The 10266-nt window shown below is 50.1% G+C and overlaps 1 protein-coding gene across 4 annotated transcripts in view; it reads right to left on the reverse strand.

Annotated features, from left to right (window-relative positions):
- The window catches only part of NR3C1 (nuclear receptor subfamily 3 group C member 1), a 91582-nt gene extending 88424 nt beyond the window's left edge, over nucleotides 1–3158 (reverse strand). The window contains exon 1 of one of the 4 annotated variants that reach the window (XM_056124262.1): nucleotides 2974–3158. The gene's annotated coding sequence lies outside the window, so the exon portion shown is untranslated. Of the gene's footprint in view, nucleotides 1–480; nucleotides 571–1274; nucleotides 1602–2973 lie in introns of those variants that run through there. The other 3 variants (XM_056124261.1, XM_056124264.1, XM_056124263.1) reach the window with 3 other exon arrangements.
- Between the last annotated feature and the right edge of the window lie 7108 nt (nucleotides 3159–10266).

Consider the following 10266-nt stretch of genomic DNA (forward strand, 5'->3'; position numbering starts at 1 on the left):
TGTTTATCCGATAATGATCTCTAAACACAAGGTATCAAACTGAGCCTAATGAATTTTCCAAGCCGCTTTGACAGCAGCCTTCAAAGCCCCGAAACCAAAACAGTACTTTCTAAAACGAAACTATCCCTCCAGCCACAGGATTTCCCCCCCCACCCCCCACCCCCCAGTTTACGCCACGAAACAGCCTCGTCTGGGTAGTCGGCCTTTAGGAACGGAGCCTCGGGGTCTTCAAAACGGTCCCGCGAGGATCGCGTCGGCCAACGCCAAACCTCAAAGTCGCGCCTTCCACCCCCAAAATATGCACCGCAAAAGCGATCACAAGTCGGGAAAAGTCTCCCCCCCCCCTTTCTAAAAGGGCCAGTTGGTGATGTCGAAAAGATGATAAGCAAAAAGAACCACCTTCTGGGGCGGGGGGTGAGGTGTGGGGAGTGGGAGCGGGACAGGGAAAAGTGCGAAGTTGAAAGAGAAATGTGTTCAGACCTGTTGAGTTCTTTCTCCGACACGCCCACTTCTACCAGATAACACGGAGCTGGCCGAAGTCTCCAAGTTGCAGGCTGTCAGCCCCCTGCGCGCGCGCACACACACACGAATGCATGCACGCACACACACACGTATGCGTGCACACACGCTCATGCATGCACACACGCGTGCGCACATGCATGCACACATGCATGCACACACGCACACACACCCGAGCGCTTCCCTTCTCTCTCTCTCTCTCTCTCTCTCTCTCTCTCTCTCTCTCTCTCTCTCTCTCTCTCTCTCTCAACACACACGCACACACACAGAGCCAGGAGACACGCCGAAGAGCTCGACAGAAACCCCTGATCGCGATCGGGCGCACCGGGGTGGAGGGGAAATACTCAGGCGATTAGAATCCAGACGCGGTTCCGCACTCACCGGAGACACGGGTGTTGAGGAAGCGCACTCCCCACCCCCCAACCCACCCCCCGCTGCGTCCCCTTTAGGAAGGAAAGGAAAGGCGGGGAGGGGGTGGACTTGGAAGGATCCGGGGAGAGGGCGTGGAGGGGAGCCCGGTCCGCGCCAGGGCAGCCCGACGCTCGCACAGTCACCGCTGCGGGTCCTCCCCCTCGGCCCCGGGAGAGGAAGCGGCCGGCGCTGTCACCCTCGAGCTGCCCTTTCGTCACCGTCAACCCGGCCCTCGCCAGCGCCCACCCCCCACCCCCACTCCGCGAGACGCATAAAAGTTTGCGGGGCTCAGGGCCGCCCTGGGGCCAGCGCCCGGGACCCCGCCGGCCCTGCCCGCCTCTTACCTCGGGCCGCGGCGCCCCCCGCCGCCGAGATAAACAACTTGGCGCGTGCGAGCGCGAGCGGCGGCAGCCAGGGGTGGTGTTTTTTCTTCTTTTTCTTCTTCTTCTTAAGAAAAAGGAAGTAAACAGCCGCCCCTTTTTTCCATGGGGAGCGGGGGCTGCAGAGGGGCGCACCCCTATTTAAGAAAGTCGCCCATTTCCTGGCTGACAGGCCAGGCGCTCCGGCCCCGCGTCCTCCTCCCCGGCCGCCCGCGCGGCCCCCGTCCCGGCGCCGGCGCCCTCCAACGCCCGGGATCCGGCCCCGACGGGCTGGCGGCCACTCGGACTCCCGTCACCGAGTCGAGCTCGCAAAATGGAGGAGGAGGAGGAGGAGGAGAGGAGGAGGAGGGGGAAGCGGCGCAGAGCAGCGCAAAGGGCCGCCGCGGCGGGCGGGCGGGCGGGCTAGGGAGCGAGCGGGCCAGGGCGGGGGGCGGGCGGGGGCGGCGCCAGGCGCGCGGCAGACTCGCTCACACGCGCTCCCACTCCACCCCCGGCCGCTCCCCGCCGCCCGCGGCCGACGGTGCAACCTGTTGGCGACGCTCGGCAACTGCAGGGGCGGCCCCCGCCCCCACGGCCTCGGCGCCCCGACGGCGCCCGCCGCCCACCGTGCACCCCCGAGAGAAAGAAGAGCGCGAGCCGGAGAGCGCGCGGGGGGCCCACCTGGTCGTTCCCGGGGCCGCCGACTTCCCCGAGTTTCTCTCCTCGCCGCCGCCTCTTGCCCGCCCCCTCCCCGCGAACCCCGAGCCGCTCCCGAGCTCGCCCAGTCCCCGCGCCGGCGCCCCGGCGGGTGACAGCGGGCGGCCGAAGGGGAGCCCGGGGCGCGGTCCCGCTGCACGGCGCCCCGCGGGGGTGATCCGCGCCGCCGCCCCTGCCCCCCCACCCCGCCCGGAGCCACTTGCTCGAAGTGTGTCACTTCGCGCGGGGCTCCGGAACGGCAGCGACACGGTGCCGCAGCGTCGCGGCCGCGCGCGGGGCCCGGACGGCCAGACACGCCCTCCGGGGAGGCTTCGGGGATGGGCGGGTTGGGCCGCGAAGGGGCTCGGGGCGTACGTACTCGGGGGCCCCGGGAAGTCGCGTGCGGTCAGGTCCCCGGCCCCGCATCTTCTCGGAGGCCCGCGCCTGCAGCCGCCGCCGCCGCTGCCGCCGCCGCCGCGCTCTTGCTCCGGGAGAGAAGTTGCAAAGCTGAATCCTCCCTCCCCCGCGCCCCGGCCGTCCCCCACCCTCTTCCCCGAGTCTGCGAGGCGGCGGCGGCGGCGGCGGCAGAAGGAGGTACCGCCTGCCAAGTTCAACCCCCATCCCTCCTCCCTCCCAGCGCGCTCACACTTGAAGGAAGTTGCAAGCCAAATGCAAAACCTCCAGCGAGTTGCATTTCTTTGCGCTTTATTAGGACTCTTTAAAAAAATAATATATATATATTTAAGGAAAAGTGGGGGGTGGCCGACCCAAAAGCAAGTTGCAGGCCGACTAGTAAGTTGCTGGGGAAGTAATGCCCTGCTCATCCTTCCCGCCCCAAACTCCTGACCTCTTCTTCCACCCCCTCCGAGGGCCCGCGGCCAAGTTTCCCGTGAGGCCCCTCCCCCGAATCTTGACATTAGCTGCGCTCGGCTCTAACCGTCGTCTCCCCTCTACCACCCCCACCCCCCAGCCACCCGCACCCACCCACCTTTTTCATGTTCCAGGGACCCCGGCCTTTGCAAACGAAAACAGAATACACGCAGGGCTTGCAAATGTCAGCATTAAACTCCCTCCAGCTGTTCCGGTTTTGCGCCTCCCCCTTGGACCGAGGGAAACACGTGGCCAATCCCCAAGGAGAGGGGTGTGGGGTGTCGGCGCGGGAGGCTCCCGCCCCAGCCCCCTTCCCCAGCCGCCCGCGTCCCCAAAGCTTCGGCGCCGCAGGGACTGAGCCTCCTTCCGATGCCTGAGTGCGGCGCGCGCGCACACACGCACACACATCTGGATTTTTTTGACTCGGGGAAAGGTGGTGCGGCATTGCTTTTAGGGCTTGGGGAGCTAACTTTTGCGCCCCCACAGGTGACAGCCCTTGCCAGCTCCCCAGCAGGGGCGGAGGCTGCCGCGGCTCCACCTCGTCACAGTGCGCCCCGGCGCTCGCCTGCAGCCGCTCGTTCGTCTCGGGCCGCGCTCACACACATGCACACTCACGCTCACACTCACACACGCACGCTCACACACACACACATGCACACACTCCCGCCGCGCGCATCTGCTTTGACATCTTGCATGGGCTGCGGGCAGCGCGTGCCGGAAGCCAGGCTACCGCCATCTTGGTAAAGGATGGCGCCGCCCGCGGGCGGGCCTGGTGACCACCATCTTGGCCGGGCATTGCCGTCGCTGGCGACCCGAGTCGCCTAGTCTTGGCAGTTGGCGGGCAGCGTCGGCCCCGTGAGTTGTACGGGGTGGAGGAAGAGAGCGAGGCCGCCGGCCGCCGCCCGGCCGGAGCGGATCCACGCGGACCGCCCTCCGGACGCCTCTAGGGGCGCCATCTTGGCAAAGGAAGAGACGCCGTGCGCGGGGAACCCAAACCGTTGCCCAGGTGGAGCATCGGCCAGCAGGACTGACGCGAGACAAGGACTCCCGGCAACATCGGGGGCCAAAGGAGCATTCTTCCTGAGTGCAGAAGAAACGCCCCTCCCCCCACCCCCCATTGCTTGGCTACTGATGCAACGCTTCCAACCCCAGCCATGGGTGTTGGCAGTGGACCACGAGACTGTTCACGACTGTTCCGAGTCACTCCTTGGCCCAGTTGAAGGCTTTCGTAGCCTTTTAAGTCTCAAGTTCAAATAAACCGATGCTTCTCCACTCAACAGGTGGTCCCCCAAATGCCCAAGAGTTTCATGGGAAGGTGTCAAGGCCCAAATCTGCAATGATCTTGCCCATGGTTTAGCAACGCTAATGTTAAGGAGCTGGTGCTAATTTGGTTATTCCTTTCCTCAGTGGTATAACGGGAATAGTTTCTTTATAGACATTATATCTATATCTATATATATATGCCACATATTTATATATGTATGTGGGTTTTTTGGGGGGGGGGTCACACCTGGTGATGCACAGGTTCCTTCTGACTTTGCACTCAGGAATTACTCTTGGAGGCCTCCCGGGACCATCTGGGATGCTGGGAATGGAACCTGGGTTGGCAGCATGCAAGGCAAATGCCCTCCCCGCTGTACTATCGCTCCAGCCCCATGCATGTGTTTTTTTTTTTTTTAAGGAAGAGACCATAACGATTATCTCATGGAATTCTGCCCCCTCCCAGTAGACTTGTTTCAGAGCTGAATCTTGAGGAAAAGAATCTACTTCATCTCTCATATATTCAAATTTTAGCTGGTGCATCTCAGGTTTTAAGTACTTCTCATCTTACAAAAGTTGCCAATTAACTTTTCCCTGCTTGCTTTTCTTGTGGATCCGGCAATCATCTTAAAATTAAGACTCCCATCGATTTAAAATTAAAATGCCACTGAAAATACTTTGAAATGAGCACCAGTGTGGAATTTTCCTTTTTCTTTTCAGTGAGCTAAAATAAATATGCAAGTTTTTTTTTTAGAGAGAAAATCTCTCATTCTTTCACAGCCATTTGGAAGCCAGCACAATATGTAAGTTAACCCAGTGTGTTTTTCAGTTAGAATGTGTTAGCTTTATAGCTAACATTGGCATACCCACCCACCACAAGCTTGTTGCTCATTTTTACTGATAATACCTGAATGGAATAGACATTAGTATTCTAATTTTCAGTAGAAAGAATCTAAAGTAGAGCTTGGTGCTTATCCAGGCTTGCAAAGATTCTTAATACAGAAGGAAGAATTAGACATCAAATAATGTTTTTCTTCACTTATTTGATAATTTCCATGAAATAGCCAATTCCATGATAGTTTTGCAGTAAGTGAATGTGAAATTGAATTCAGAGCTGAAGTCCAGTGTACCATAAAGGACATGCAATTAAGCAATGTAGTAATAACAAATTCTGCAATAGTTAATATTTATCGAGCATTTATTATCTGCCCATTATTATTATTATTTATTATTATCAGGCAGTCAACCAATTGAAAGTGTTTTGTACTATTATAGCTCTAGGTAAGAAAATGACAAATATAGGGATAGCAATAGTGTCGCAGGTAGGGCTCTTGCATGCAGCCCACCTGGATTTCATTCATGGAACCCTATATGGTCCCAAGAGCCCCCCAGGAATGATTTCTGACTACTGAGCCAGTAGTGAGCTCTGAGCTCCACTGTCTGTGACACAGCACACATAAAATTACTAATAGGTAGACTGGGAAGTTATAATAAATACAAATGAAGAAGGTGGGGTAAATTAACTTCACGATCATGATCATCCTGTTGTTTGTCGATTTCCTTGAGCAGGCACCAGTAACGTCTCCTTCTTAGCCCTGAGATTTTAAAAGAACCATTGCAATGCTCTTTCAGGATTAGGAGAATGAGACCCAACATTGTTACTGGTATTTGGCATAGTGAGTACGACGCTGGAATTTTGCCAGACTCTGCTGTGCAGGCAGGATACTTTTGGTAGCCTGCCAGGTTCTCCAAAGGAAAAATAAGATAATAAGATGTTGCGCGGCTGCATTTGTGGCTGCGCACTTCCGGGAGCTGGGTTGTATAGTCTCTGCGTCTTGACGGTTGATGGGACCAACATGGCGCTGGCAGCAGCTGGTGGGTGTGAGGCCTACCTACTGGAAGATGGGGGAGCCTGGTTGGAGAAGGCCCAGTCCCAATCCGAGTAGGCTTGGAGACCTCAGCCCTGGGACCCACATGCCTGGGTTCCTCTGCCTGTTCTTTCATGCATGAGGCCCATGTGGAGAGTGGTCCCAGCATGGCCATGGCTGGCTCCGGAGGTCCTCAGCTGCTGGGGCTCTGCTCGGGGCGGGGTGGGGGAGAGAAACTCAACCCTCCCCCCTCCAAGGGGCCCCGGTGAGGACAGCCAGACGCAGGGGCAGGAGACTCCGTGCTGTTCTCTTCCGGGAGCTGGGTTTTATAGTCTCTGTGTCTTGGCCATTGATGGGACCAACCTGGCGCTGGCGGCAGCTGGTGGGTGTGACGCCTACCTACTGGAAGATGGGGGAGTCTGGTTGGAGAAGGCCCAGTCCCAATCTGAGTAGGCTTGGAGACCTCAGCCCGGGGACCCCCATGCCTGGGTTCCTCTGCCAGTTCTTTCATGCATGAGGCCCATCCGGACGTGGGGAATTTTATGTGGGGAATATATTTGTTTCAGAAATAACATTGGGAATAAAGATGAAAAATCTAAACTCCTTTTAAGAACTGATTTATTCAGTGTTCTATGTCTCATCATTAGAACAAAGGATGGTACTCAGCAAATATTTTACAGTTATAATAGCATTGTAAATAATAGAGTAATAGATTTATGTCAACCAGACATAATATCACTCTTAATGGGTTGATGGAAGTCAAAGGAATTAATAAAAGGTGTACAAATAATATTCAGGATCCTCTTTTTCTTATAAGTAAACATTGGAGTTCTCGCCCTTAGACAAAAAAAAAAAAAAAAAAAAAAAAAAAAAAAGGAAGGCAAGGGAAATGGATCAGAGCAGACTGTTCTTGCTTCACGGTAAGAAATGTAATCTCACCTAAACCTCTGTGCCCCTGGTTCCCACCTATACAAGCATGATAATAGGACTCAAATTATTATAAAATCAAAACAAGTTGAAGATGTGTAAGTGTAACACTTAGATTAGTTCCTGGGACATATTAAGTGTTTAAGCATAGCAATTTAATGAATATGCAGTACTATTGTTTTTCTCAGATTAAGTGGAGTAAAAACTTTAAGAGTACTTAAAAGTATCAATGTAGATTTAAAAATTTTTATGGTCCATCTCCACCTCTCCCTCCCCTCGCTCCCATCTTTGCGTAAGTGTGTTTTAATTTTGCTTAGATACTGGGATGAGACTCAGCACCTCATACACGAAAGGTATGTGCTCTACCATTGAGCATCTCTGACCCCCCTCATCCAGGTTCTTTAAAGTGGTTTTCCACCCACTTAATTTGATAGCGATTGTTATATGGCATCTTTCCCTTTAGTTTTTATAGAGCAGCAACTGTTACTTTTTAAAACTCACCTTTCATCTTTTTACTTAATGTTTAAGTATCTAAGTAACTACAGTAACTTGCACAAATGGAATGAACATATTTGGGGGATAAACACAGGCAGTGTTACTGTTGGTAAGTATGTAGTTTAACTGGTAGGAGCAGAAGTAGCAAATAACCTTGACTCCAGTGTTCAGCATGCCTTGAGCTTCAACCTATCTTTTCTACATTTCTTACAGAAAGATATCTCCTGTAACCTATTTTCCTATAGCTTAATTTCTGACATGGCCCTGGTTTCCATTTATTATCTCCCTCTATACATTTTAAGTCAATGATTTTATTTGACACATTCTATTCTTTTGTATACATCAACAATTTTGAATAATGATGTTAATTTTATCAAACAGCTTTTGAGAACTATCATAACATACTTCAAACTATCTTTCTGGCTCTATCAAAGTTATAAGTCTCTTCTTTAATATTTTGATTCTAGTAAACACTTGTATTTTTGTGCAACTTTCGCAGGTAAGAGACTCAAGGTAACCCGGGTCCCTTTACTCCATTATTTCATTTTACACCAGACCCACCTAATATGAATAACTTTGCCTAATAGAAGTAACTTCTTCTGGTTCAGTACCTTTCTAGTAGTAATGAATTCCACTTTGATTCTGTCCTTTCTCATTGGAATTAGCATTCTTTCCAAAGCTGGAAAATGCTACTTGAATCCCTGGCATTTTGGTGCTCCTCATGATGCTTTCATTATAAGATTCTGAAAATATCCCAATCTGCGCTCATATACATGCAATGCTCTGTGGTTGTCCTGCTCAATCTGCATTCTTCATGCTGCCTTATTGGTACCTGATTCAAGAAGGAGTGAAATACCAGCAGATAAGTGACATAATGGTTGCAATAAGCAGAAATCTAATGCTTTTAATGTTTGGAGACATGAGAGCAAGCACACTGAATAGCTGCTATAAGTGTTAGCTACATACTTTGTTTTGCATTTGTGGCATTTGTGGCCGGCCATGATGTCTTTAGCATTCTTCCTTCTTCTGATTTAATCTCCTAGCCTGTCCCTTGCCTCATTAGTAGAGATTGTTTCATTTATAGGTGGAAACTTTTAGTTCATGGTTGAGAATCTACATTTCCATTTTGGCATTTCTATCTTATTAACTTACTAGGTCACATTCAAGTGTTTTTCAAGTTAGGTTAGAAACAGTGGGGCTTGCATAACCAAAACATCCTTAGTATAGAGATCTCTTTATTAGATATCAATCTACTTTATTATATCAGACTCTGTGAAGTGTTATTAAATACCTTTGTTACAATTCTTAAAATTCAATGTACCATCTAAGTTTTGTCTTGTTAAATTTTTGATATAAGACTTGGAGTCAGGAGATAGCTTAAATTTTCAATTTAAATCCTTGGGGCCGAAGAGATTGCTTAAGTGGTAGACAGAGCACATGCTTTGCTGAGTGTGTTTGAAGCCCTGAGTTTGATCCCTGCTACTTCAGGTTGTGGCCACTATTTACAAAACAAAAATCAAGATCTTAGTTTGAAATCAATTTCTGATTCTTTTCCTGCTACTTACTTAACTGAATGGACAGGGGCCAGTTATTTGATTCTCTCATTTTTTTTTTCTATCTGTAAGGAAAGAGAATTATATTTACCTCATTTTCTTCCTGACAGAAAATCTTGTAAGGTCCAAGTGGAAAGATGCATACGAAGGAGTTTTAAATACTAAGCTTTTTGGAAAGTAGAGAGGACTGTGTGTGTGTGTATGTATGTGTGTGTGTGTGTGTAATACATATGTGTATGTATATTATATATATCATCAGGTCCCAACAACAAAAATAATCACTAATTTTATTGAAAATGGCCATTGCCTCTCTTCACTAGCTCCCCTGCAAAATCAATGCAATGGGCGGTCAATTTTTAAAAATTTTTAAAAATTGAATCATGATGAAATAGGCCATTACAAAGCTGTTCATGATTGGGTCTCAGTCATACAGTGTTCCAAATCCCACGGCTTCACCAGTGTACATTTCCCCCCAGCAATGTTCCCAGTTACCCTCTTATCACTCATGCCAGCACACCTCTCTTTATGGCAGGCACTGTTCTCTCTCTCTCTCTCCCACTCTCCCTCCCTCTCTTCCTCCTTTTGAGGCATGATTGTTTGCAATACAGATACTGAAAGGTTATCCCTTTACCTACTTTAAATTTTTAAGCAGAGGAATGATCATTCAGAGTACACTAGTACTCATTTACTAAAACTGATAGTTAAGGGCCTTTGGGCTTTTTGGAGGTGTGGGGACACACACTTGGTGGTGCTCAGGGACTATAGACTCTGTGCTCAGGAGTGACCTCTATTGGTTCTGGGGTGGGAACACTGTATTTGGTGTTGGGGATTGAACAGGAGTTGACGTAATGCAAGGCTGTTGCCTTTTCCCTGGTTTACCTTTCTCACTTCTTACATTAGGAATGTTCCAAATCTGTTGCTAAGTATAGTCAATATTAATAATATTAAGTTTACTAACTTAAATATTTTAAAACAAGGGAATAACTGATCAAGCCTTTATCTCTTAATTATGTTTTACTACTTCTTTTGATTTAATGTTATTTTTGGCATGCCCTGTATAATGTGGGATACAGCATATCTCTTTCCAACTCTATATTCAGAAATGCTATTTTGATATTTTGAAATTACCCACGGTGGACATTTTACACTACAGAAATGTTAGAGATCAGAGACTAATTTTTTCTAGTATAACTGAGAAACGAAGAGGAAATATTAATAATAAAACTTGATAGTGTATTATTTTAGGACTGGAATGATAGCACAGTCGGTAGGGCATTTGCCTTACACACGGCTGAGCTGGGCGACCCC

The sequence above is a fragment of the Sorex fumeus genome, unplaced genomic scaffold (assembly GCF_029834395.1).
Source record: "Sorex fumeus unplaced genomic scaffold, SorFum_2.1 ptg000051l, whole genome shotgun sequence".
Lineage (NCBI taxonomy): Eukaryota > Metazoa > Chordata > Mammalia > Eulipotyphla > Soricidae > Sorex > Sorex fumeus.